This window comes from Taudactylus pleione, unplaced genomic scaffold (assembly GCF_031769625.1).
Source record: "Taudactylus pleione unplaced genomic scaffold, aTauple2 ptg000467l, whole genome shotgun sequence".
In the NCBI taxonomy this organism is placed as follows: domain Eukaryota; kingdom Metazoa; phylum Chordata; class Amphibia; order Anura; family Myobatrachidae; genus Taudactylus; species Taudactylus pleione.
This window is the reverse complement of record NW_028284869.1, coordinates 846,896-874,572: the sequence shown is the minus strand read 5'-3', so window position 1 is coordinate 874,572 and position 27,677 is coordinate 846,896. Positions and strand designations below refer to the sequence as shown.

The window sequence follows — 27,677 nt, the reverse complement described above, 5'->3', positions numbered from 1 at the left end:
TTCCCGTTTTTTGAAAGGGCATTTCTTGGTCAGTGTATTCCTAATTCCTTCAAAACAAGAATAATTCTCTAAGGAGTTTATGATCTTAAAAATTGAATACAAACTATGCGTTGGCCGGGAATCGAACCCGGGTCAACTGCTTGGAAGGCAGCTATGCTCACCACTATACCAACAACGCTTCCTGGTTTTCAAAAGGGCATTTGTTAGTCAAATCTGTAAGCCACAACACCTGATTGTATGAGTTCAATGCTCTACACTGTTAATCCATTAATTGACTGCAATACACTTCTTTTGATTATGGAAAATATTAATACAATGCACAAATTAGGTAAAAAATGCAAATGAATAAATAAACATGATGTACACTGAAGTCCACTTTTTGGCACTTTTGGAAAAGAGAATTTGAATCAAATGTTAAAGCAGATAATAGGAAAATATATTTAATAGCCTAATTTACATAAGACTATTTAGAGTTGGATATTTTTAAGATGCCATAAATCTAGTATTCTGTGAATGACAAAGCCATGACTCTGTCCATACCCCATAAGTGCTACACATACCAACAAAGCTTCCCATTTGTTGAAAGGGCATTTCTTGGTCAGTGTATTCCTGATTTCGTCAAAACAAGAAACATTCTCTAAGGAGCTTATGATCTTAAAAAATGAAAAGAATACACAAGAAAAATCATGCGTTGGCCAGTGCTACACATACCAACAAAGCTTCCCGTTTTTTGAAAGGGCATTTCTTGGTCAGTGTATTCCTAATTCCTTCAAAACAAGAATAATTCTCTAAGGAGTTTATGATCTTAAAAATTTAATACAAACTATGCGTTGGCCGGGAATCGAACCCGGGTCAACTGCTTGGAAGGCAGCTATGCTCACCACTATACCAACAACGCTTCCTGGTTTTCAAAAGGGCATTTGTTAGTCAAATCTGTAAGCCACAACACCTGATTGTATGATTTCAATGCTCTACACTGTTAATCCATTAATTGACTGCAATGCACTTCTTTTGATGATGGAAAATATTAATACAATGCACAAATTAGGTTAAAAATGCAAATGAATAAAATAAACATGATGTACACTGAAGTCCACTTTTTGGCACTTTTGGAAAAGAGAATTTGAATCAAATGTTAAAGCAGATAATAGGAAAATATATTTAATAGCCTAATTTACATAAGACTATTTAGAGTTGGATATTTTTAAGATGCCATAAATCTAGTATTCTGTGAATGACAAAGCCATGACTCTGTCCATACCCCATAAGTGCTACACATACCAAGAAAGCTTCCCATTTGTTGAAAGGGCATTTCTTGGTCAGTGTATTCCTGATTTCTTCAAAACAAGAAACATTCTCTAAGGAGCTTATGATCTTAAAAAATGAAAAGAATACACAAGAAAAATCATGCGTTGGCCAGTGCTACACATACCAACAAAGCTTCCCGTTTTTTGAAAGGGCATTTCTTGGTCAGTGTATTCCTAATTCCTTCAAAACAAGAATAATTCTCTAAGGAGTTTATGATCTTAAAAATTGAATACAAACTATACGTTGGCCGGGAATCGAACCCGGGTCAACTGCTTGGAAGGCAGCTATGCTCACCACTATACCACCAACGCTTCCTGGTTTTCAAAAGGGCATTTGTTAGTCAAATCTGTAAGCCACAACACCTGATTGTATGATTTCAATGCACTACACTGTTAATCCATTAATTGACTGCAATACACTTCTTTTGATTATGGAAAATATTAATACAATGCACAAATTAGGTTAAAAATGCAAATGAATAAATAAACATGATGTACACTGAAGTCCACTTTTTGGCACTTTTGGAAAAGAGAATTTGAATCAAATGTTAAAGCAGATAATAGGAAAATATATTTAATAGCCTAATTTACTTAAGACTATTCAGAGCTGGATATTTTTAAGATGCCATAAATCTAGTATTCTCTGAATGACAAAGCCATGACTCTGTCCATACCCCATAAGTGCTACACATACCAAGAAAGCTTCCCATTTGTTGAAAGGGCATTTCTTGGTCAGTGTATTCCTGATTTCTTCAAAACAAGAAACATTCTCTAAGGAGCTTATGATCTTAAAAAATGAAAAGAATACACAAGAAAAATCATGCGTTGGCCAGTGCTACACATACCAACAAAGCTTCCCGTTTTTTGAAAGGGCATTTCTTGGTCAGTGTATTCCTAATTCCTTCAAAACAAGAATAATTCTCTAAGGAGTTTATGATCTTAAAAATTGAATACAAACTATGCGTTGGCCGGGAATCGAACCCGGGTCAACTGCTTGGAAGGCAGCTATGCTCACCACTATACCAACAACGCTTCCTGGTTTTCAAAAGGGCATTTGTTAGTCAAATCTGTAAGCCACAACACCTGATTGTATGATTTCAATGCACTACACTGTTAATCCATTAATTGACTGCAATACACTTCTTTTGATTATGGAAAATATTAATACAATGCACAAATTAGGTTAAAAATGCAAATGAATAAATAAACATGATGTACACTGAAGTCCACTTTTTGGCACTTTTGGAAAAGAGAATTTGAATCAAATGTTAAAGCAGATAATAGGAAAATATATTTAATAGCCTAATTTACATAAGACTATTTAGAGTTGGATATTTTTAAGATGCCATAAATCTAGTATTCTGTGAATGACAAAGCCATGACTCTGTCCATACCCCATAAGTGCTACACATACCAACAAAGCTTCCCATTTGTTGAAAGGGCATTTCTTGGTCAGTGTATTCCTGATTTCGTCAAAACAAGAAACATTCTCTAAGGAGCTTATGATCTTAAAAAATGAAAAGAATACACAAGAAAAATCATGCGTTGGCCAGTGCTACACATACCAACAAAGCTTCCCGTTTTTTGAAAGGGCATTTCTTGGTCAGTGTATTCCTAATTCCTTCAAAACAAGAATAATTCTCTAAGGAGTTTATGATCTTAAAAATTTAATACAAACTATGCGTTGGCCGGGAATCGAACCCGGGTCAACTGCTTGGAAGGCAGCTATGCTCACCACTATACCAACAACGCTTCCTGGTTTTCAAAAGGGCATTTGTTAGTCAAATCTGTAAGCCACAACACCTGATTGTATGATTTCAATGCTCTACACTGTTAATCCATTAATTGACTGCAATGCACTTCTTTTGATGATGGAAAATATTAATACAATGCACAAATTAGGTTAAAAATGCAAATGAATAAAATAAACATGATGTACACTGAAGTCCACTTTTTGGCACTTTTGGAAAAGAGAATTTGAATCAAATGTTAAAGCAGATAATAGGAAAATATATTTAATAGCCTAATTTACATAAGACTATTTAGAGTTGGATATTTTTAAGATGCCATAAATCTAGTATTCTGTGAATGACAAAGCCATGACTCTGTCCATACCCCATAAGTGCTACACATACCAAGAAAGCTTCCCATTTGTTGAAAGGGCATTTCTTGGTCAGTGTATTCCTGATTTCTTCAAAACAAGAAACATTCTCTAAGGAGCTTATGATCTTAAAAAATGAAAAGAATACACAAGAAAAATCATGCGTTGGCCAGTGCTACACATACCAACAAAGCTTCCCGTTTTTTGAAAGGGCATTTCTTGGTCAGTGTATTCCTAATTCCTTCAAAACAAGAATAATTCTCTAAGGAGTTTATGATCTTAAAAATTGAATACAAACTATACGTTGGCCAGGAATCGAACCCGGGTCAACTGCTTGGAAGGCAGCTATGCTCACCACTATACCACCAACGCTTCCTGGTTTTCAAAAGGGCATTTGTTAGTCAAATCTGTAAACCACAACACCTGATTGTATGATTTCAATGCTCTACACTCTTAATCCATTAATTGACTGCAATGCACTTCTTTTGATGATGGAAAATATTAATACAATGCACAAATTAGGTTAAAAATGCAAATGAATAAATAAACATGATGTACACTGAAGTCCACTTTTTGGCACTTTTGGAAAAGAGAATTTGAATCAAATGTTAAAGCAGATAATAGGAAAATATATTTAATAGCCTAATTTACTTAAGACTATTCAGAGCTGGATATTTTTAAGATGCCATAAATCTAGTATTCTCTGAATGACAAAGCCATGACTCTGTCCATACCCCATAAGTGCTACACATACCAAGAAAGCTTCCCATTTGTTGAAAGGGCATTTCTTGGTCAGTGTATTCCTGATTTCTTCAAAACAAGAAACATTCTCTAAGGAGCTTATGATCTTAAAAAATGAAAAGAATACACAAGAAAAATCATGCGTTGGCCAGTGCTACACATACCAACAAAGCTTCCCGTTTTTTGAAAGGGCATTTCTTGGTCAGTGTATTCCTAATTCCTTCAAAACAAGAATAATTCTCTAAGGAGTTTATGATCTTAAAAATTGAATACAAACTATGCGTTGGCCGGGAATCGAACCCGGGTCAACTGCTTGGAAGGCAGCTATGCTCACCACTATACCAACAACGCTTCCTGGTTTTCAAAAGGGCATTTGTTAGTCAAATCTGTAAGCCACAACACCTGATTGTATGATTTCAATGCACTACACTGTTAATCCATTAATTGACTGCAATACACTTCTTTTGATTATGGAAAATATTAATACAATGCACAAATTAGGTTAAAAATGCAAATGAATAAATAAACATGATGTACACTGAAGTCCACTTTTTGGCACTTTTGGAAAAGAGAATTTGAATCAAATGTTAAAGCAGATAATAGGAAAATATATTTAATAGCCTAATTTACATAAGACTATTTAGAGTTGGATATTTTTAAGATGCCATAAATCTAGTATTCTGTGAATGACAAAGCCATGACTCTGTCCATACCCCATAAGTGCTACACATACCAACAAAGCTTCCCATTTGTTGAAAGGGCATTTCTTGGTCAGTGTATTCCTGATTTCGTCAAAACAAGAAACATTCTCTAAGGAGCTTATGATCTTAAAAAATGAAAAGAATACACAAGAAAAATCATGCGTTGGCCAGTGCTACACATACCAACAAAGCTTCCCGTTTTTTGAAAGGGCATTTCTTGGTCAGTGTATTCCTAATTCCTTCAAAACAAGAATAATTCTCTAAGGAGTTTATGATCTTAAAAATTTAATACAAACTATGCGTTGGCCGGGAATCGAACCCGGGTCAACTGCTTGGAAGGCAGCTATGCTCACCACTATACCAACAACGCTTCCTGGTTTTCAAAAGGGCATTTGTTACTCAAATCTGTAAGCCACAACACCTGATTGTATGATTTCAATGCTCTACACTGTTAATCCATTAATTGACTGCAATGCACTTCTTTTGATGATGGAAAATATTAATACAATGCACAAATTAGGTTAAAAATGCAAATGAATAAAATAAACATGATGTACACTGAAGTCCACTTTTTGGCACTTTTGGAAAAGAGAATTTGAATCAAATGTTAAAGCAGATAATAGGAAAATATATTTAATAGCCTAATTTACATAAGACTATTTAGAGTTGGATATTTTTAAGATGCCATAAATCTAGTATTCTGTGAATGACAAAGCCATGACTCTGTCCATACCCCATAAGTGCTACACATACCAAGAAAGCTTCCCATTTGTTGAAAGGGCATTTCTTGGTCAGTGTATTCCTGATTTCTTCAAAACAAGAAACATTCTCTAAGGAGCTTATGATCTTAAAAAAATGAAAAGAATACACAAGAAAAATCATGCGTTGGCCAGTGCTACACATACCAACAAAGCTTCCCGTTTTTTGAAAGGGCATTTCTTGGTCAGTGTATTCCTAATTCCTTCAAAACAAGAATAATTCTCTAAGGAGTTTATGATCTTAAAAATTGAATACAAACTATACGTTGGCCAGGAATCGAACCCGGGTCAACTGCTTGGAAGGCAGCTATGCTCACCACTATACCACCAACGCTTCCTGGTTTTCAAAAGGGCATTTGTTAGTCAAATCTGTAAACCACAACACCTGATTGTATGATTTCAATGCTCTACACTCTTAATCCATTAATTGACTGCAATGCACTTCTTTTGATGATGGAAAATATTAATACAATGCACAAATTAGGTTAAAAATGCAAATGAATAAATAAACATGATGTACACTGAAGTCCACTTTTTGGCACTTTTGGAAAAGAGAATTTGAATCAAATGTTAAAGCAGATAATAGGAAAATATATTTAATAGCCTAATTTACATAAGACTATTCAGAGTTGGATATTTTTAAGATTCCATAAATCTAGTATTCTGTGAATGACAAAGCCATGACTCTGTCCATACCCCATAAGTGCTACACATACCAAGAAAGCTTCCCATTTGTTGAAAGGGCATTTCTTGGTCAGTGTATTCCTGATTTCTTCAAAACAAGAAACATTCTCTAAGGAGCTTATGATCTTAAAAAATGAAAAGAATACACTGTTAATCCAGTAATTGACTGCAATGCACTTCTTTTGATGATGGAAAATATTAATACAATGCACAAAATAGGTTTAAAATGTAAATGAATAAATAAACATGATGTCCACTGAAGTCCACTTTTTGGCACTTTTGGAAAAGAGAATTTGAATCACATGCTAAAGCAGATAATAGGAAAATATATTTAATAGCCTAATTTACATAAGACTATTCAGAGCTGGATATTTTTAAGATGCCATAAATCTAGTATTCTCTGAATGACAAAGCCATGACTCTGTCCATATCCCATAAGTGCTACACATACCAACAAAGCTTCCCATTTGTTGAAAGGGCATTTCTTGGTCAGTGTATTCCTGATTTCTTCAAAACAAGAAACATTCTCTAAGGAGCTTATGATCTTAAAACATGAAAAGAATACACAAGAAAAATCATGCGTTGGCCAGTGCTACACATACCAACAAAGCTTCCCGTTTTTTGAAAGGGCATTTCTTGGTCAGTGTATTCCTAATTCCTTCAAAACAAGAATAATTCTCTAAGGAGTTTATGATCTTAAAAATTGAATACAAACTATGCGTTGGCCGGGAATCGAACCCGGGTCAACTGCTTGGAAGGCAGCTATGCTCACCACTATACCAACAACGCTTCCTGGTTTTCAAAAGGGCATTTGTTAGTCAAATCTGTAAGCCACAACACCTGATTGTATGATTTCAATGCTCTACACTGTTAATCCATTAATTGACTGCAATGCACTTCTTTTGATGATGGAAAATATTAAAACAATGCACAAATTAGGTTAAAAATGCAAAAGAATAAATAAACATGATGTACACTGAAGTCCACTTTTTGGCACTTTTGGAAAAGAGAATTTGAATCAAATGTTAAAACAGATAATAGGAAAATATATTTAATAGCCTAATTTACATAAGACTATTTAGAGTTGGATATTTTTAAGATGCCATAAATCTAGTATTCTGTGAATGACAAAGCCATGACTCTGTCCATACCCCATAAGTGCTACACATACCAAGAAAGCTTCCCATTTGTTGAAAGGGCATTTCTTGGTCAGTGTATTCCTGATTTCTTCAAAACAAGAAACATTCTCTAAGGAGCTTATGATCTTAAAAAATGAAAAGAATACACAAGAAAAATCATGCGTTGGCCAGTGCTACACATACCAACAAAGCTTCCCGTTTTTTGAAAGGGCATTTCTTGGTCAGTGTATTCCTAATTCCTTCAAAACAAGAATAATTCTCTAAGGAGTTTATGATCTTAAAAATTGAATACAAACTATACGTTGGCCAGGAATCGAACCCGGGTCAACTGCTTGGAAGGCAGCTATGCTCACCACTATACCACCAACGCTTCCTGGTTTTCAAAAGGGCATTTGTTAGTCAAATCTGTAAACCACAACACCTGATTGTATGATTTCAATGCTCTACACTGTTAATCCATTAATTGACTGCAATGCACTTCTTTTGATGATGGAAAATATTAATACAATGCACAAATTAGGTTAAAAATGCAAATGAATAAATAAACATGATGTACACTGAAGTCCACTTTTTGGCACTTTTGGAAAAGAGAATTTGAATCAAATGTTAAAGCAGATAATAGGAAAATATATTTAATAGCCTAATTTACATAAGACTATTCAGAGTTGGATATTTTTAAGATGCCATAAATCTAGTATTCTGTGAATGACAAAGCCATGACTCTGTCCATACCCCATAAGTGCTACACATACCAAGAAAGCTTCCCATTTGTTGAAAGGGCATTTCTTGGTCAGTGTATTCCTGATTTCTTCAAAACAAGAAACATTCTCTAAGGAGCTTATGATCTTAAAAAATGAAAAGAATACACTGTTAATCCAGTAATTGACTGCAATGCACTTCTTTTGATGATGGAAAATATTAATACAATGCACAAAATAGGTTTAAAATGTAAATGAATAAATAAACATGATGTCCACTGAAGTCCACTTTTTGGCACTTTTGGAAAAGAGAATTTGAATCACATGCTAAAGCAGATAATAGGAAAATATATTTAATAGCCTAATTTACATAAGACTATTCAGAGCTGGATATTTTTAAGATGCCATAAATCTAGTATTCTCTGAATGACAAAGCCATGACTCTGTCCATATCCCATAAGTGCTACACATACCAACAAAGCTTCCCATTTGTTGAAAGGGCATTTCTTGGTCAGTGTATTCCTGATTTCTTCAAAACAAGAAACATTCTCTAAGGAGCTTATGATCTTAAAAAATGAAAAGAATACACAAGAAAAACCATGCGTTGGCCAGTGCTACACATACCAACAAAGCTTCCCGTTTTTTGAAAGGGCATTTCTTGGTCAGTGTATTCCTAATTCCTTCAAAACAAGAATAATTCTCTAAGGAGTTTATGATCTTAAAAATTGAATACAAACTATGCGTTGGCCGTGAATCGAAGCCGGGTCAACTGCTTGGAAGGCAGCTATGCTCACCACTATACCACCAACGCTTCCTGGTTTTCAAAAGGGCATTTGTTAGTCAAATCTGTAAGCCACAACACCTGATTGTATGATTTCAATGCTCTACACTGTTAATCCATTAATTGACTGCAATGCACTTCTTTTGATGATGGAAAATATTAATACAATGCACAAATTAGGTTAAAAATGCAAATGAATAAATAAACATGATGTACACTGAAGTCCACTTTTTGGCACTTTTGGAAAAGAGAATTTGAATCAAATGTTAAAGCAGATAATAGGAAAATATATTTAATAGCCTAATTTACATAAGACTATTCAGAGTTGGATATTTTTAAGATGCCATAAATCTAGTATTCTGTGAATGACAAAGCCATGACTCTGTCCATACCCCATAAGTGCTACACATACCAAGAAAGCTTCCCATTTGTTGAAAGGGCATTTCTTGGTCAGTGTATTCCTGATTTCTTCAAAACAAGAAACATTCTCTAAGGAGCTTATGATCTTAAAAAATGAAAAGAATACACTGTTAATCCAGTAATTGACTGCAATGCACTTCTTTTGATGATGGAAAATATTAAAACAATGCACAAATTAGGTTAAAAATGCAAATGAATAAATAAACATGATGTACACTGAAGTCCACTTTTTGGCACTTTTGGAAAAGAGAATTTGAATCAAATGTTAAAACAGATAATAGGAAAATATATTTAATAGCCTAATTTACATAAGACTATTTAGAGTTGGATATTTTTAAGATGCCATAAATCTAGTATTCTGTGAATGACAAAGCCATGACTCTGTCCATACCCCATAAGTGCTACACATACCAAGAAAGCTTCCCATTTGTTGAAAGGGCATTTCTTGGTCAGTGTATTCCTGATTTCTTCAAAACAAGAAACATTCTCTAAGGAGCTTATGATCTTAAAAAATGAAAAGAATACACAAGAAAAATCATGCGTTGGCCAGTGCTACACATACCAACAAAGCTTCCCGTTTTTTGAAAGGGCATTTCTTGGTCAGTGTATTCCTAATTCCTTCAAAACAAGAATAATTCTCTAAGGAGTTTATGATCTTAAAAATTGAATACAAACTATACGTTGGCCAGGAATCGAACCCGGGTCAACTGCTTGGAAGGCAGCTATGCTCACCACTATACCACCAACGCTTCCTGGTTTTCAAAAGGGCATTTGTTAGTCAAATCTGTAAACCACAACACCTGATTGTATGATTTCAATGCTCTACACTGTTAATCCATTAATTGACTGCAATGCACTTCTTTTGATGATGGAAAATATTAATACAATGCACAAATTAGGTTAAAAATGCAAATGAATAAATAAACATGATGTACACTGAAGTCCACTTTTTGGCACTTTTGGAAAAGAGAATTTGAATCAAATGTTAAAGCAGATAATAGGAAAATATATTTAATAGCCTAATTTACATAAGACTATTCAGAGTTGGATATTTTTAAGATGCCATAAATCTAGTATTCTGTGAATGACAAAGCCATGACTCTGTCCATACCCCATAAGTGCTACACATACCAAGAAAGCTTCCCATTTGTTGAAAGGGCATTTCTTGGTCAGTGTATTCCTGATTTCTTCAAAACAAGAAACATTCTCTAAGGAGCTTATGATCTTAAAAAATGAAAAGAATACACTGTTAATCCAGTAATTGACTGCAATGCACTTCTTTTGATGATGGAAAATATTAATACAATGCACAAAATAGGTTTAAAATGTAAATGAATAAATAAACATGATGTCCACTGAAGTCCACTTTTTGGCACTTTTGGAAAAGAGAATTTGAATCACATGCTAAAGCAGATAATAGGAAAATATATTTAATAGCCTAATTTACATAAGACTATTCAGAGCTGGATATTTTTAAGATGCCATAAATCTAGGATTCTCTGAATGACAAAGCCATGACTCTGTCCATATCCCATAAGTGCTACACATACCAACAAAGCTTCCCATTTGTTGAAAGGGCATTTCTTGGTCAGTGTATTCCTGATTTCTTCAAAACAAGAAACATTCTCTAAGGAGCTTATGATCTTAAAAAATGAAAAGAATACACAAGAAAAACCATGCGTTGGCCAGTGCTACACATACCAACAAAGCTTCCCGTTTTTTGAAAGGGCATTTCTTGGTCAGTGTATTCCTAATTCCTTCAAAACAAGAATAATTCTCTAAGGAGTTTATGATCTTAAAAATTGAATACAAACTATGCGTTGGCCGTGAATCGAAGCCGGGTCAACTGCTTGGAAGGCAGCTATGCTCACCACTATACCACCAACGCTTCCTGGTTTTCAAAAGGGCATTTGTTAGTCAAATCTGTAAGCCACAACACCTGATTGTATGATTTCAATGCTCTACACTGTTAATCCATTAATTGACTGCAATGCACTTCTTTTGATGATGGAAAATATTAATACAATGCACAAATTAGGTTAAAAATGCAAATGAATAAATAAACATGATGTACACTGAAGTCCACTTTTTGGCACTTTTGGAAAAGAGAATTTGAATCAAATGTTAAAGCAGATAATAGGAAAATATATTTAATAGCCTAATTTACATAAGACTATTCAGAGTTGGATATTTTTAAGATGCCATAAATCTAGTATTCTGTGAATGACAAAGCCATGACTCTGTCCATACCCCATAAGTGCTACACATACCAAGAAAGCTTCCCATTTGTTGAAAGGGCATTTCTTGGTCAGTGTATTCCTGATTTCTTCAAAACAAGAAACATTCTCTAAGGAGCTTATGATCTTAAAAAATGAAAAGAATACACTGTTAATCCAGTAATTGACTGCAATGCACTTCTTTTGATGATGGAAAATATTAATACAATGCACAAAATAGGTTTAAAATGTAAATGAATAAATAAACATGATGTCCACTGAAGTCCACTTTTTGGCACTTTTGGAAAAGAGAATTTGAATCACATGCTAAAGCAGATAATAGGAAAATATATTTAATAGCCTAATTTACATAAGACTATTCAGAGCTGGATATTTTTAAGATGCCATAAATCTAGTATTCTCTGAATGACAAAGCCATGACTCTGTCCATACCCCATAAGTGCTACACATACCAAGAAAGCTTCCCATTTGTTGAAAGGGCATTTCTTGGTCAGTGTATTCCTGATTTCTTCAAAACAAGAAACATTCTCTAAGGAGCTTATGATCTTAAAAAATGAAAAGAATACACAAGAAAAATCATGCGTTGGCCAGTGCTACACATACCAACAAAGCTTCCCGTTTTTTGAAAGGGCATTTCTTGGTCAGTGTATTCCTAATTCCTTCAAAACAAGAATAATTCTCTAAGGAGTTTATGATCTTAAAAATTGAATACAAACTATACGTTGGCCAGGAATCGAACCCGGGTCAACTGCTTGGAAGGCAGCTATGCTCACCACTATACCACCAACGCTTCCTGGTTTTCAAAAGGGCATTTGTTAGTCAAATCTGTAAACCACAACACCTGATTGTATGATTTCAATGCTCTACACTCTTAATCCATTAATTGACTGCAATGCACTTCTTTTGATGATGGAAAATATTAATACAATGCACAAATTAGGTTAAAAATGCAAATGAATAAATAAACATGATGTACACTGAAGTCCACTTTTTGGCACTTTTGGAAAAGAGAATTTGAATCAAATGTTAAAGCAGATAATAGGAAAATATATTTAATAGCCTAATTTACATAAGACTATTCAGAGTTGGATTTTTTTAAGATGCCATAAATCTAGTATTCTGTGAATGACAAAGCCATGACTCTGTCCATACCCCATAAGTGCTACACATACCAAGAAAGCTTCCCATTTGTTGAAAGGGCATTTCTTGGTCAGTGTATTCCTGATTTCTTCAAAACAAGAAACATTCTCTAAGGAGCTTATGATCTTAAAAAATGAAAAGAATACACTGTTAATCCAGTAATTGACTGCAATGCACTTCTTTTGATGATGGAAAATATTAATACAATGCACAAAATAGGTTTAAAATGTAAATGAATAAATAAACATGATGTCCACTGAAGTCCACTTTTTGGCACTTTTGGAAAAGAGAATTTGAATCACATGCTAAAGCAGATAATAGGAAAATATATTTAATAGCCTAATTTACATAAGACTATTCAGAGCTGGATATTTTTAAGATGCCATAAATCTAGTATTCTCTGAATGACAAAGCCATGACTCTGTCCATATCCCATAAGTGCTACACATACCAACAAAGCTTCCCATTTGTTGAAAGGGCATTTCTTGGTCAGTGTATTCCTGATTTCTTCAAAACAAGAAACATTCTCTAAGGAGCTTATGATCTTAAAAAATGAAAAGAATACACAAGAAAAACCATGCGTTGGCCAGTGCTACACATACCAACAAAGCTTCCCGTTTTTTGAAAGGGCATTTCTTGGTCAGTGTATTCCTAATTCCTTCAAAACAAGAATAATTCTCTAAGGAGTTTACGATCTTAAAAATTGAATACAAACTATGCGTTGGCCGTGAATCGAAGCCGGGTCAACTGCTTGGAAGGCAGCTATGCTCACCACTATACCACCAACGCTTCCTGGTTTTCAAAAGGGCATTTGTTAGTCAAATCTGTAAGCCACAACACCTGATTGTATGATTTCAATGCTCTACACTGTTAATCCATTAATTGACTGCAATGCACTTCTTTTGATGATGGAAAATATTAATACAATGCACAAATTAGGTTAAAAATGCAAATGAATAAATAAACATGATGTACACTGAAGTCCACTTTTTGGCACTTTTGGAAAAGAGAATTTGAATCAAATGTTAAAGCAGATAATAGGAAAATATATTTAATAGCCTAATTTACATAAGACTATTCAGAGTTGGATATTTTTAAGATGCCATAAATCTAGTATTCTGTGAATGACAAAGCCATGACTCTGTCCATACCCCATAAGTGCTACACATACCAAGAAAGCTTCCCATTTGTTGAAAGGGCATTTCTTGGTCAGTGTATTCCTGATTTCTTCAAAACAAGAAACATTCTCTAAGAAGCTTATGATCTTAAAAAATGAAAAGAATACACTGTTAATCCAGTAATTGACTGCAATGCACTTCTTTTGATGATGGAAAATATTAATACAATGCACAAAATAGGTTTAAAATGTAAATGAATAAATAAACATGATGTCCACTGAAGTCCACTTTTTGGCACTTTTGGAAAAGAGAATTTGAATCACATGCTAAAGCAGATAATAGGAAAATATATTTAATAGCCTAATTTACATAAGACTATTCAGAGCTGGATATTTTTAAGATGCCATAAATCTAGTATTCTCTGAATGACAAAGCCTTGACTCTGTCCATATCCCATAAGTGCTACACATACCAACAAAGCTTCCCATTTGTTGAAAGGGCATTTCTTGGTCAGTGTATTCCTGATTTCTTCAAAACAAGAAACATTCTCTAAGGAGCTTATGATCTTAAAAAATGAAAAGAATACACAAGAAAAATCATGCGTTGGCCAGTGCTACACATACCAACAAAGCTTCCCGTTTTTTGAAAGGGCATTTCTTGGTCAGTGTATTCCTAATTCCTTCAAAACAAGAATAATTCTCTAAGGAGTTTATGATCTTAAAAATTGAATACAAACTATGCGTTGGCCGTGAATCGAAGCCGGGTCAACTGCTTGGAAGGCAGCTATGCTCACCACTATACCACCAACGCTTCCTGGTTTTCAAAAGGGCATTTGTTAGTCAAATCTGTAAGCCACAACACCTGATTGTATGATTTCAATGCTCTACACTCTTAATCCATTAATTGACTGCAATGCACTTCTTTTGATGATGGAAAATATTAATACAATGCACAAATTAGGTTAAAAATGCAAATGAATAAATAAACATGATGTACACTGAAGTCCACTTTTTGGCACTTTTGGAAAAGAGAATTTGAATCAAATGTTAAAGCAGATAATAGGAAAATATATTTAATAGCCTAATTTACATAAGACTATTCAGAGTTGGATATTTTTAAGATGCCATAAATCTAGTATTCTGTGAATGACAAAGCCATGACTCTGTCCATACCCCATAAGTGCTACACATACCAAGAAAGCTTCCCATTTGTTGAAAGGGCATTTCTTGGTCAGTGTATTCCTGATTTCTTCAAAACAAGAAACATTCTCTAAGGAGCTTATGATCTTAAAAAATGAAAAGAATACACTGTTAATCCAGTAATTGACTGCAATGCACTTCTTTTGATGATGGAAAATATTAATACAATGCACAAAATAGGTTTAAAATGTAAATGAATAAATAAACATGATGTCCACTGAAGTCCACTTTTTGGCACTTTTGGAAAAGAGAATTTGAATCACATGCTAAAGCAGATAATAGGAAAATATATTTAATAGCCTAATTTACATAAGACTATTCAGAGCTGGATATTTTTAAGATGCCATAAATCTAGTATTCTCTGAATGACAAAGCCATGACTCTGTCCATATCCCATAAGTGCTACACATACCAACAAAGCTTCCCATTTGTTGAAAGGGCATTTCTTGGTCAGTGTATTCCTGATTTCTTCAAAACAAGAAACATTCTCTAAGGAGCTTATGATCTTAAAAAATGAAAAGAATACACAAGAAAAATCATGCGTTGGCCAGTGCTACACATACCAACAAAGCTTCCCGTTTTTTGAAAGGGCATTTCTTGGTCAGTGTATTCCTAATTCCTTCAAAACAAGAATAATTCTCTAAGGAGTTTATGATCTTAAAAATTGAATACAAACTATACGTTGGCCAGGAATTGAACCCGGGTCAACTGCTTGGAAGGCAGCTATGCTCACCACTATACCACCAACGCTTCCTGGTTTTCAAAAGGGCATTTGTTAGTCAAATCTGTAAGCCACAACACCTGATTGTATGATTTCAATGCTCTACACTGTTAATCCATTAATTGACTGCAATGCACTTCTTTTGATGATGGAAAACATTAATACAATGCACAAATTAGGTTAAAAATGCAAATGAATAAATAAACATGATGTCCACTGAAGTCCACTTTTTGGCACTTTTGGAAAAGAGAATTTGAATCACATGTTAAAGCAGATAATAGGAAAATATATTTAATAGCCTAATTTACATAAGACTATTCAGAGTTGGATATTTTTAAGATGCCATAAATCTAGTATTCTGTGAATGACAAAGCCATGACTCTGTCCATACCCCATAAGTGCTACACATACCAACAAAGCTTCCCATTTGTTGAAAGGGCATTTCTTGGTCAGTGTATTCCTGATTTCTTCAAAACAAGAAACATTCTCTAAGGAGCTTATGATCTTAAAAAATGAAAAGAATACACAAGAAAAATCATGCGTTGGCCAGTGCTACACATACCAACAAAGCTTCCCGTTTTTTGAAAGGGCATTTCTTGGTCAGTGTATTCCTAATTCCTTCAAAACAAGAATAATTCTCTAAGGAGTTTATGATCTTAAAAATTGAATACAAACTATGCGTTGGCCGTGAATCGAAGCCGGGTCAACTGCTTGGAAGGCAGCTATGCTCACCACTATACCACCAACGCTTCCTGGTTTTCAAAAGGGCATTTGTTAGTCAAATCTGTAAGCCACAACACCTGATTGTATGATTTCAATGCTCTACACTGTTAATCCATTAATTGACTGCAATGCACTTCTTTTGATGATGGAAAATATTAATACAATGCACAAATTAGGTTAAAAATGCAAATGAATAAATAAACATGATGTACACTGAAGTCCACTTTTTGGCACTTTTGGAAAAGAGAATTTGAATCAAATGTTAAAGCAGATAATAGGAAAATATATTTAATAGCCTAATTTACATAAGACTATTCAGAGTTGGATATTTTTAAGATGCCATAAATCTAGTATTCTGTGAATGACAAAGCCATGACTCTGTCCATACCCCATAAGTGCTACACATACCAAGAAAGCTTCCCATTTGTTGAAAGGGCATTTCTTGGTCAGTGTATTCCTGATTTCTTCAAAACAAGAAACATTCTCTAAGGAGCTTATGATCTTAAAAAATGAAAAGAATACACTGTTAATCCAGTAATTGACTGCAATGCACTTCTTTTGATGATGGAAAATATTAATACAATGCACAAAATAGGTTTAAAATGTAAATGAATAAATAAACATGATGTCCACTGAAGTCCACTTTTTGGCACTTTTGGAAAAGAGAATTTGAATCACATGCTAAAGCAGATAATAGGAAAATATATTTAATAGCCTAATTTACATAAGACTATTCAGAGCTGGATATTTTTAAGATGCCATAAATCTAGTATTCTCTGAATGACAAAGCCATGACTCTGTCCATATCCCATAAGTGCTACACATACCAACAAAGCTTCCCATTTGTTGAAAGGGCATTTCTTGGTCAGTGTATTCCTGATTTCTTCAAAACAAGAAACATTCTCTAAGGAGCTTATGATCTTAAAAAATGAAAAGAATACACAAGAAAAACCATGCGTTGGCCAGTGCTACACATACCAACAAAGCTTCCCGTTTTTTGAAAGGGCATTTCTTGGTCAGTGTATTCCTAATTCCTTCAAAACAAGATTAATTCTCTAAGGAGTTTATGATCTTAAAAATTGAATACAAACTATGCGTTGGCCGTGAATCGAAGCCGGGTCAACTGCTTGGAAGGCAGCTATGCTCACCACTATACCACCAACGCTTCCTGGTTTTCAAAAGGGCATTTGTTAGTCAAATCTGTAAGCCACAACACCTGATTGTATGATTTCAATGCTCTACACTCTTAATCCATTAATTGACTGCAATGCACTTCTTTTGATGATGGAAAATATTAATACAATGCACAAATTAGGTTAAAAATGCAAATGAATAAATAAACATGATGTACACTGAAGTCCACTTTTTGGCACTTTTGGAAAAGAGAATTTGAATCAAATGTTAAAGCAGATAATAGGAAAATATATTTAATAGCCTAATTTACATAAGACTATTCAGAGTTGGATATTTTTAAGATGCCATAAATCTAGTATTCTGTGAATGACAAAGCCATGACTCTGTCCATACCCCATAAGTGCTACACATACCAAGAAAGCTTCCCATTTGTTGAAAGGGCATTTCTTGGTCAGTGTATTCCTGATTTCTTCAAAACAAGAAACATTCTCTAAGGAGCTTATGATCTTAAAAAATGAAAAGAATACACTGTTAATCCAGTAATTGACTGCAATGCACTTCTTTTGATGATGGAAAATATTAATACAATGCACAAAATAGGTTTAAAATGTAAATGAATAAATAAACATGATGTCCACTGAAGTCCACTTTTTGGCACTTTTGGAAAAGAGAATTTGAATCACATGCTAAAGCAGATAATAGGAAAATATATTTAATAGCCTAATTTACATAAGACTATTCAGAGCTGGATATTTTTAAGATGCCATAAATCTAGTATTCTCTGAATGACAAAGCCTTGACTCTGTCCATATCCCATAAGTGCTACACATACCAACAAAGCTTCCCATTTGTTGAAAGGGCATTTCTTGGTCAGTGTATTCCTGATTTCTTCAAAACAAGAAACATTCTCTAAGGAGCTTATGATCTTAAAAAATGAAAAGAATACACAAGAAAAATCATGCGTTGGCCAGTGCTACACATACCAACAAAGCTTCCCGTTTTTTGAAAGGGCATTTCTTGGTCAGTGTATTCCTAATTCCTTCAAAACAAGAATAATTCTCTAAGGAGTTTATGATCTTAAAAATTGAATACAAACTATACGTTGGCCAGGAATTGAACCCGGGTCAACTGCTTGGAAGGCAGCTATGCTCACCACTATACCACCAACGCTTCCTGGTTTTCAAAAGGGCATTTGTTAGTCAAATCTGTAAGCCACAACACCTGATTGTATGATTTCAATGCTCTACACTCTTAATCCATTAATTGACTGCAATGCACTTCTTTTGATGATGGAAAATATTAATACAATGCACAAATTAGGTTAAAAATGCAAATGAATAAATAAACATGATGTACACTGAAGTCCACTTTTTGGCACTTTTGGAAAAGAGAATTTGAATCAAATGTTAAAGCAGATAATAGGAAAATATATTTAATAGCCTAATTTACATAAGACTATTCAGAGTTGGATATTTTTAAGATGCCATAAATCTAGTATTCTGTGAATGACAAAGCCATGACTCTGTCCATACCCCATAAGTGCTACACATACCAAGAAAGCTTCCCATTTGTTGAAAGGGCATTTCTTGGTCAGTGTATTCCTGATTTCTTCAAAACAAGAAACATTCTCTAAGGAGCTTATGATCTTAAAAAATGAAAAGAATACACTGTTAATCCAGTAATTGACTGCAATGCACTTCTTTTGATGATGGAAAATATTAATACAATGCACAAAATAGGTTTAAAATGTAAATGAATAAATAAACATGATGTCCACTGAAGTCCACTTTTTGGCACTTTTGGAAAAGAGAATTTGAATCACATGCTAAAGCAGATAATAGGAAAATATATTTAATAGCCTAATTTACATAAGACTATTCAGAGCTGGATATTTTTAAGATGCCATAAATCTAGTATTCTCTGAATGACAAAGCCTTGACTCTGTCCATATCCCATAAGTGCTACACATACCAACAAAGCTTCCCATTTGTTGAAAGGGCATTTCTTGGTCAGTGTATTCCTGATTTCTTCAAAACAAGAAACATTCTCTAAGGAGCTTATGATCTTAAAAAATGAAAAGAATACACAAGAAAAATCATGCGTTGGCCAGTGCTACACATACCAACAAAGCTTCCCGTTTTTTGAAAGGGCATTTCTTGGTCAGTGTATTCCTAATTCCTTCAAAACAAGAATAATTCTCTAAGGAGTTTATGATCTTAAAAATTGAATACAAACTATACGTTGGCCAGGAATTGAACCCGGGTCAACTGCTTGGAAGGCAGCTATGCTCACCACTATACCACCAACGCTTCCTGGTTTTCAAAAGGGCATTTGTTAGTCAAATCTGTAAGCCACAACACCTGATTGTATGATTTCAATGCTCTACACTGTTAATCCATTAATTGACTGCAATGCACTTCTTTTGATGATAGAAAACATTAATACAATGCACAAATTAGGTTAAAAATGCAAATGAATAAATAAACATGATGTCCACTGAAGTCCACTTTTTGGCACTTTTGGAAAAGAGAATTTGAATCACATGTTAAAGCAGATAATAGGAAAATATATTTAATAGCCTAATTTACATAAGACTATTCAGAGTTGGATATTTTTAAGATGCCATAAATCTAGTATTCTGTGAATGACAAAGCCATGACTCTGTCCATACCCCATAAGTGCTACACATACCAAGAAAGCTTCCCATTTGTTGAAAGGGCATTTCTTGGTCAGTGTATTCCTGATTTCTTCAAAACAAGAAACATTCTCTAAGGAGCTTATGATCTTAAAAAATGAAAAGAATACACTGTTAATCCAGTAATTGACTGCAATGCACTTCTTTTGATGATGGAAAATATTAATACAATGCACAAAATAGGTTTAAAATGTAAATGAATAAATAAACATGATGTCCACTGAAGTCCACTTTTTGGCACTTTTGGAAAAGAGAATTTGAATCACATGCTAAAGCAGATAATAGGAAAATATATTTAATAGCCTAATTTACATAAGACTATTCAGAGCTGGATATTTTTAAGATGCCATAAATCTAGTATTCTCTGAATGACAAAGCCATGACTCTGTCCATATCCCATAAGTGCTACACATACCAACAAAGCTTCCCATTTGTTGAAAGGGCATTTCTTGGTCAGTGTATTCCTGATTTCTTCAAAACAAGAAACATTCTCTAAGGAGCTTATGATCTTAAAAAATGAAAAGAATACACAAGAAAAACCATGCGTTGGCCAGTGCTACACATACCAACAAAGCTTCCCGTTTTTTGAAAGGGCATTTCTTGGTCAGTGTATTCCTAATTCCTTCAAAACAAGATTAATTCTCTAAGGAGTTTATGATCTTAAAAATTGAATACAAACTATGCGTTGGCCGTGAATCGAAGCCGGGTCAACTGCTTGGAAGGCAGCTATGCTCACCACTATACCACCAACGCTTCCTGGTTTTCAAAAGGGCATTTGTTAGTCAAATCTGTAAGCCACAACACCTGATTGTATGATTTCAATGCTCTACACTCTTAATCCATTAATTGACTGCAATGCACTTCTTTTGATGATGGAAAATATTAATACAATGCACAAATTAGGTTAAAAATGCAAATGAATAAATAAACATGATGTACACTGAAGTCCACTTTTTGGCACTTTTGGAAAAGAGAATTTGAATCAAATGTTAAAGCAGATAATAGGAAAATATATTTAATAGCCTAATTTACATAAGACTATTCAGAGTTGGATATTTTTAAGATGCCATAAATCTAGTATTCTGTGAATGACAAAGCCATGACTCTGTCCATACCCCATAAGTGCTACACATACCAAGAAAGCTTCCCATTTGTTGAAAGGGCATTTCTTGGTCAGTGTATTCCTGATTTCTTCAAAACAAGAAACATTCTCTAAGGAGCTTATGATCTTAAAAAATGAAAAGAATACACTGTTAATCCAGTAATTGACTGCAATGCACTTCTTTTGATGATGGAAAATATTAATACAATGCACAAAATAGGTTTAAAATGTAAATGAATAAATAAACATGATGTCCACTGAAGTCCACTTTTTGGCACTTTTGGAAAAGAGAATTTGAATCACATGCTAAAGCAGATAATAGGAAAATATATTTAATAGCCTAATTTACATAAGACTATTCAGAGCTGGATATTTTTAAGATGCCATAAATCTAGTATTCTCTGAATGACAAAGCCTTGACTCTGTCCATATCCCATAAGTGCTACACATACCAACAAAGCTTCCCATTTGTTGAAAGGGCATTTCTTGGTCAGTGTATTCCTGATTTCTTCAAAACAAGAAACATTCTCTAAGGAGCTTATGATCTTAAAAAATGAAAAGAATACACAAGAAAAATCATGCGTTGGCCAGTGCTACACATACCAACAAAGCTTCCCGTTTTTTGAAAGGGCATTTCTTGGTCAGTGTATTCCTAATTCCTTCTAAACAAGAATAATTCTCTAAGGAGTTTATGATCTTAAAAATTGAATACAAACTATGCGTTGGCCGGGAATCGAAGCCGGGTCAACTGCTTGGAAGGCAGCTATGCTCACCACTATACCACCAACGCTTCCTGGTTTTCAAAAGGGCATTTGTTAGTCAAATCTGTAAGCCACAACACCTGATTGTATGATTTCAATGCTCTACACTGTTAATCCATTAATTGACTGCAATGCACTTCTTTTGATGATGGAAAACATTAATACAATGCACAAATTAGGTTAAAAATGCAAATGAATAAATAAACATGATGTCCACTGAAGTCCACTTTTTGGCACTTTTGGAAAAGAGAATTTGAATCACATGTTAAAGCAGATAATAGGAAAATATATTTAATAGCCTAATTTACATAAGACTATTCAGAGTTGGATATTTTTAAGATGCCATAAATCTAGTATTCTGTGAATGACAAAGCCATGACTCTGTCCATACCCCATAAGTGCTACACATACCAAGAAAGCTTCCCATTTGTTGAAAGGGCATTTCTTGGTCAGTGTATTCCTGATTTCTTCAAAACAAGAAACATTCTCTAAGGAGCTTATGATCTTAAAAAATGAAAAGAATACACAAGAAAAATCATGCGTTGGCCAGTGCTACACATACCAACAAAGCTTCCCGTTTTTTGAAAGGGCATTTCTTGGTCAGTGTATTCCTAATTCCTTCAAAACAAGAATAATTCTCTAAGGAGTTTATGATCTTAAAAATTGAATACAAACTATGCGTTGGCCGTGAATCGAAGCCGGGTCAACTGCTTGGAAGGCAGCTATGCTCACCACTATACCACCAACGCTTCCTGGTTTTCAAAAGGGCATTTGTTAGTCAAATCTGTAAGCCACAACACCTGATTGTATGATTTCAATGCTCTACACTCTTAATCCATTAATTGACTGCAATGCACTTCTTTTGATGATGGAAAATATTAATACAATGCACAAATTATGTTAAAAATGCAAATGAATAAATAAACATGATGTACACTGAAGTCCACTTTTTGGCACTTTTGGAAAAGAGAATTTGAATCAAATGTTAAAGCAGATAATAGGAAAATATATTTAATAGCCTAATTTACATAAGACTATTCAGAGTTGGATATTTTTAAGATGCCATAAATCTAGTATTCTGTGAATGACAAAGCCATGACTCTGTCCATACCCCATAAGTGCTACACATACCAAGAAAGCTTCCCATTTGTTGAAAGGGCATTTCTTGGTCAGTGTATTCCTGATTTCTTCAAAACAAGAAACATTCTCTAAGGAGCTTATGATCTTAAAAAATGAAAAGAATACACTGTTAATCCAGTAATTGACTGCAATGCACTTCTTTTGATGATGGAAAATATTAATACAATGCACAAAATAGGTTTAAAATGTAAATGAATAAATAAACATGATGTCCACTGAAGTCCACTTTTTGGCACTTTTGGAAAAGAGAATTTGAATCACATGCTAAAGCAGATAATAGGAAAATATATTTAATAGCCTAATTTACATAAGACTATTCAGAGCTGGATATTTTTAAGATGCCATAAATCTAGTATTCTCTGAATGACAAAGCCTTGACTCTGTCCATATCCCATAAGTGCTACACATACCAACAAAGCTTCCCATTTGTTGAAAGGGCATTTCTTGGTCAGTGTATTCCTGATTTCTTCAAAACAAGAAACATTCTCTAAGGAGCTTATGATCTTAAAAAATGAAAAGAATACACAAGAAAAATCATGCGTTGGCCAGTGCTACACATACCAACAAAGCTTCCCGTTTTTTGAAAGGGCATTTCTTGGTCAGTGTATTCCTAATTCCTTCTAAACAAGAATAATTCTCTAAGGAGTTTATGATCTTAAAAATTGAATACAAACTATGCGTTGGCCGGGAATCGAAGCCGGGTCAACTGCTTGGAAGGCAGCTATGCTCACCACTATACCACCAACGCTTCCTGGTTTTCAAAAGGGCATTTGTTAGTCAAATCTGTAAGCCACAACACCTGATTGTATGATTTCAATGCTCTACACTGTTAATCCATTAATTGACTGCAATGCACTTCTTTTGATGATGGAAAATATTAATACAATGCACAAATTAGGTTAAAAATGCAAATGAATAAATAAACATGATGTCCACTGAAGTCCACTTTTTGGCACTTTTGGAAAAGAGAATTTGAATCACATGTTAAAGCAGATAATAGGAAAATATATTTAATAGCCTAATTTACATAAGACTATTCAGAGTTGGATATTTTTAAGATGCCATAAATCTAGTATTCTGTGAATGACAAAGCCATGACTCTGTCCATACCCCATAAGTGCTACACATACCAAGAAAGCTTCCCATTTGTTGAAAGGGCATTTCTTGGTCAGTGTATTCCTGATTTCTTCAAAACAAGAAACATTCTCTAAGGAGCTTATGATCTTAAAAAATGAAAAGAATACACTGTTAATCCAGTAATTGACTGCAATGCACTTCTTTTGATGATGGAAAATATTAATACAATGCACAAAATAGGTTTAAAATGTAAATGAATAAATAAACATGATGTCCACTGAAGTCCACTTTTTGGCACTTTTGGAAAAGAGAATTTGAATCACATGCTAAAGCAGATAATAGGAAAATATATTTAATAGCCTAATTTACATAAGACTATTCAGAGCTGGATATTTTTAAGATGCCATAAATCTAGTATTCTCTGAATGACAAAGCCATGACTCTGTCCATATCCCATAAGTGCTACACATACCAACAAAGCTTCCCATTTGTTGAAAGGGCATTTCTTGGTCAGTGTATTCCTGATTTCTTCAAAACAAGAAACATTCTCTAAGGAGCTTATGATCTTAAAAAATGAAAAGAATGCACAAGAAAAATCATGCGTTGGCCAGTGCTACACATACCAACAAAGCTTCCCTTTTTTTGAAAGGGCATTTCTTGATCAGTGTATTCCTAATTCCTTCAAAACAAGAATAATTCTCTAAGGAGTTTATGATCTTAAAAATTGAATACAAACTATGCGTTGGCCGGGAATCGAACCCGGGTCAACTGCTTGGAAGGCAGCTATGCTCACCACTATACCACCAACGCTTCCTGGTTTTCAAAAGGGCATTTGTTAGTCAAATCTGTAAGCCACAACACCTGATTGTATGATTTCAATGCTCTACACTCTTAATCCATTAATTGACTGCAATGCACTTCTTTTGATGATGGAAAATATTAATACAATGCACAAATTAGGTTAAAAATGCAAATGAATAAATAAACATGATGTACACTGAAGTCCACTTTTTGGCACTTTTGGAAAAGAGAATTTGAATCAAATGTTAAAGCAGATAATAGGAAAATATATTTAATAGCCTAATTTACATAAGACTATTCAGAGTTGGATATTTTTAAGATGCCATAAATCTAGTATTCTGTGAATGACAAAGCCATGACTCTGTCCATACCCCATAAGTGCTACACATACCAAGAAAGCTTCCCATTTGTTGAAAGGGCATTTCTTGGTCAGTGTATTCCTGATTTCTTCAAAACAAGAAACATTCTCTAAGGAGCTTATGATCTTAAAAAATGAAAAGAATACACTGTTAATCCAGTAATTGACTGCAATGCACTTCTTTTGATGATGGAAAATATTAATACAATGCACAAAATAGGTTTAAAATGTAAATGAATAAATATACATGATGTCCACTGAAGTCCACTTTTTGGCACTTTTGGAAAAGAGAATTTGAATCACATGCTAAAGCAGATAATAGGAAAATATATTTAATAGCCTAATTTACATAAGACTATTCAGAGCTGGATATTTTTAAGATGCCATAAATCTAGTATTCTCTGAATGACAAAGCCTTGACTCTGTCCATATCCCATAAGTGCTACACATACCAACAAAGCTTCCCATTTGTTGAAAGGGCATTTCTTGGTCAGTGTATTCCTGATTTCTTCAAAACAAGAAACATTCTCTAAGGAGCTTATGATCTTAAAAAATGAAAAGAATACACAAGAAAAATCATGCGTTGGCCAGTGCTACACACACCAACAAAGCTTCCCGTTTTTTGAAAGGGCATTTCTTGGTCAGTGTATTCCTAATTCCTTCTAAACAAGAATAATTCTCTAAGGAGTTTATGATCTTAAAAATTGAATACAAACTATGCGTTGGCCGGGAATCGAAGCCGGGTCAACTGCTTGGAAGGCAGCTATGCTCACCACTATACCACCAACGCTTCCTGGTTTTCAAAAGGGCATTTGTTAGTCAAATCTGTAAGCCACAACACCTGATTGTATGATTTCAATGCTCTACACTCTTAATCCATTAATTGACTGCAATGCACTTCTTTTGATGATGGAAAATATTAATACAATGCACAAATTAGGTTAAAAATGCAAATGAATAAATAAACATGATGTACACTGAAGTCCACTTTTTGGCACTTTTGGAAAAGAGAATTTGAATCAAATGTTAAAGCAGATAATAGGAAAATATATTTAATAGCCTAATTTACATAAGACTATTCAGAGTTGGATATTTTTAAGATGCCATAAATCTAGTATTCTGTGAATGACAAAGCCATGACTCTGTCCATACCCCATAAGTGCTACACATACCAAGAAAGCTTCCCATTTGTTGAAAGGGCATTTCTTGGTCAGTGTATTCCTGATTTCTTCAAAACAAGAAACATTCTCTAAGGAGCTTATGATCTTAAAAAATGAAAAGAATACACTGTTAATCCAGTAATTGACTGCAATGCACTTCTTTTGATGATGGAAAATATTAATACAATGCACAAAATAGGTTTAAAATGTAAATGAATAAATATACATGATGTCCACTGAAGTCCACTTTTTGGCACTTTTGGAAAAGAGAATTTGAATCACATGCTAAAGCAGATAATAGGAAAATATATTTAATAGCCTAATTTACATAAGACTATTCAGAGCTGGATATTTTTAAGATGCCATAAATCTAGTATTCTCTGAATGACAAAGCCTTGACTCTGTCCATATCCCATAAGTGCTACACATACCAACAAAGCTTCCCATTTGTTGAAAGGGCATTTCTTGGTCAGTGTATTCCTGATTTCTTCAAAACAAGAAACATTCTCTAAGGAGCTTATGATCTTAAAAAATGAAAAGAATACACAAGAAAAATCATGCGTTGGCCAGTGCTACACACACCAACAAAGCTTCCCGTTTTTTGAAAGGGCATTTCTTGGTCAGTGTATTCCTAATTCCTTCTAAACAAGAATAATTCTCTAAGGAGTTTATGATCTTAAAAATTGAATACAAACTATGCGTTGGCCGGGAATCGAAGCCGGGTCAACTGCTTGGAAGGCAGCTATGCTCACCACTATACCACCAACGCTTCCTGGTTTTCAAAAGGGCATTTGTTAGTCAAATCTGTAAGCCACAACACCTGATTGTATGATTTCAATGCTCTACACTCTTAATCCATTAATTGACTGCAATGCACTTCTTTTGATGATGGAAAATATTAATACAATGCACAAATTAGGTTAAAAATGCAAATGAATAAATAAACATGATGTACACTGAAGTCCACTTTTTGGCACTTTT

General features: G+C 34.1%; 13 non-coding genes across 13 annotated transcripts; all 13 read right to left on the bottom strand.

Moving 5' to 3' along the window:
• Positions 1-106: 106 nt before the first annotated feature.
• Positions 107-178, bottom strand: TRNAG-UCC (transfer RNA glycine (anticodon UCC)). The gene has a single exon. It is a non-coding gene; the product is annotated as a tRNA-Gly (tRNA).
• A 648-nt stretch (positions 179-826) lies between these two features.
• Positions 827-898, bottom strand: TRNAG-UCC (transfer RNA glycine (anticodon UCC)). Its single transcript has one exon. It is a non-coding gene; the product is annotated as a tRNA-Gly (tRNA).
• A 649-nt stretch (positions 899-1,547) lies between these two features.
• TRNAG-UCC (transfer RNA glycine (anticodon UCC)) lies at positions 1,548-1,619 on the bottom strand. The gene has a single exon. It is a non-coding gene; the product is annotated as a tRNA-Gly (tRNA).
• Positions 1,620-2,267: 648 nt separating this feature from the next.
• TRNAG-UCC (transfer RNA glycine (anticodon UCC)) lies at positions 2,268-2,339 on the bottom strand. Its single transcript has one exon. It is a non-coding gene; the product is annotated as a tRNA-Gly (tRNA).
• Positions 2,340-2,987: 648 nt separating this feature from the next.
• Positions 2,988-3,059, bottom strand: TRNAG-UCC (transfer RNA glycine (anticodon UCC)). The gene has a single exon. It is a non-coding gene; the product is annotated as a tRNA-Gly (tRNA).
• Positions 3,060-4,428: 1,369 nt separating this feature from the next.
• On the bottom strand, positions 4,429-4,500 carry TRNAG-UCC (transfer RNA glycine (anticodon UCC)). Its single transcript has one exon. It is a non-coding gene; the product is annotated as a tRNA-Gly (tRNA).
• Positions 4,501-5,148: 648 nt separating this feature from the next.
• On the bottom strand, positions 5,149-5,220 carry TRNAG-UCC (transfer RNA glycine (anticodon UCC)). The gene has a single exon. It is a non-coding gene; the product is annotated as a tRNA-Gly (tRNA).
• Positions 5,221-7,009: 1,789 nt separating this feature from the next.
• On the bottom strand, positions 7,010-7,081 carry TRNAG-UCC (transfer RNA glycine (anticodon UCC)). Its single transcript has one exon. It is a non-coding gene; the product is annotated as a tRNA-Gly (tRNA).
• Positions 7,082-22,117: 15,036 nt separating this feature from the next.
• TRNAG-UCC (transfer RNA glycine (anticodon UCC)) lies at positions 22,118-22,189 on the bottom strand. Its single transcript has one exon. It is a non-coding gene; the product is annotated as a tRNA-Gly (tRNA).
• A 1,787-nt stretch (positions 22,190-23,976) lies between these two features.
• Positions 23,977-24,048, bottom strand: TRNAG-UCC (transfer RNA glycine (anticodon UCC)). The gene has a single exon. It is a non-coding gene; the product is annotated as a tRNA-Gly (tRNA).
• Positions 24,049-25,115: 1,067 nt separating this feature from the next.
• Positions 25,116-25,187, bottom strand: TRNAG-UCC (transfer RNA glycine (anticodon UCC)). The gene has a single exon. It is a non-coding gene; the product is annotated as a tRNA-Gly (tRNA).
• Positions 25,188-26,254: 1,067 nt separating this feature from the next.
• Positions 26,255-26,326, bottom strand: TRNAG-UCC (transfer RNA glycine (anticodon UCC)). The gene has a single exon. It is a non-coding gene; the product is annotated as a tRNA-Gly (tRNA).
• A 1,067-nt stretch (positions 26,327-27,393) lies between these two features.
• TRNAG-UCC (transfer RNA glycine (anticodon UCC)) lies at positions 27,394-27,465 on the bottom strand. Its single transcript has one exon. It is a non-coding gene; the product is annotated as a tRNA-Gly (tRNA).
• Between the last annotated feature and the right edge of the window lie 212 nt (positions 27,466-27,677).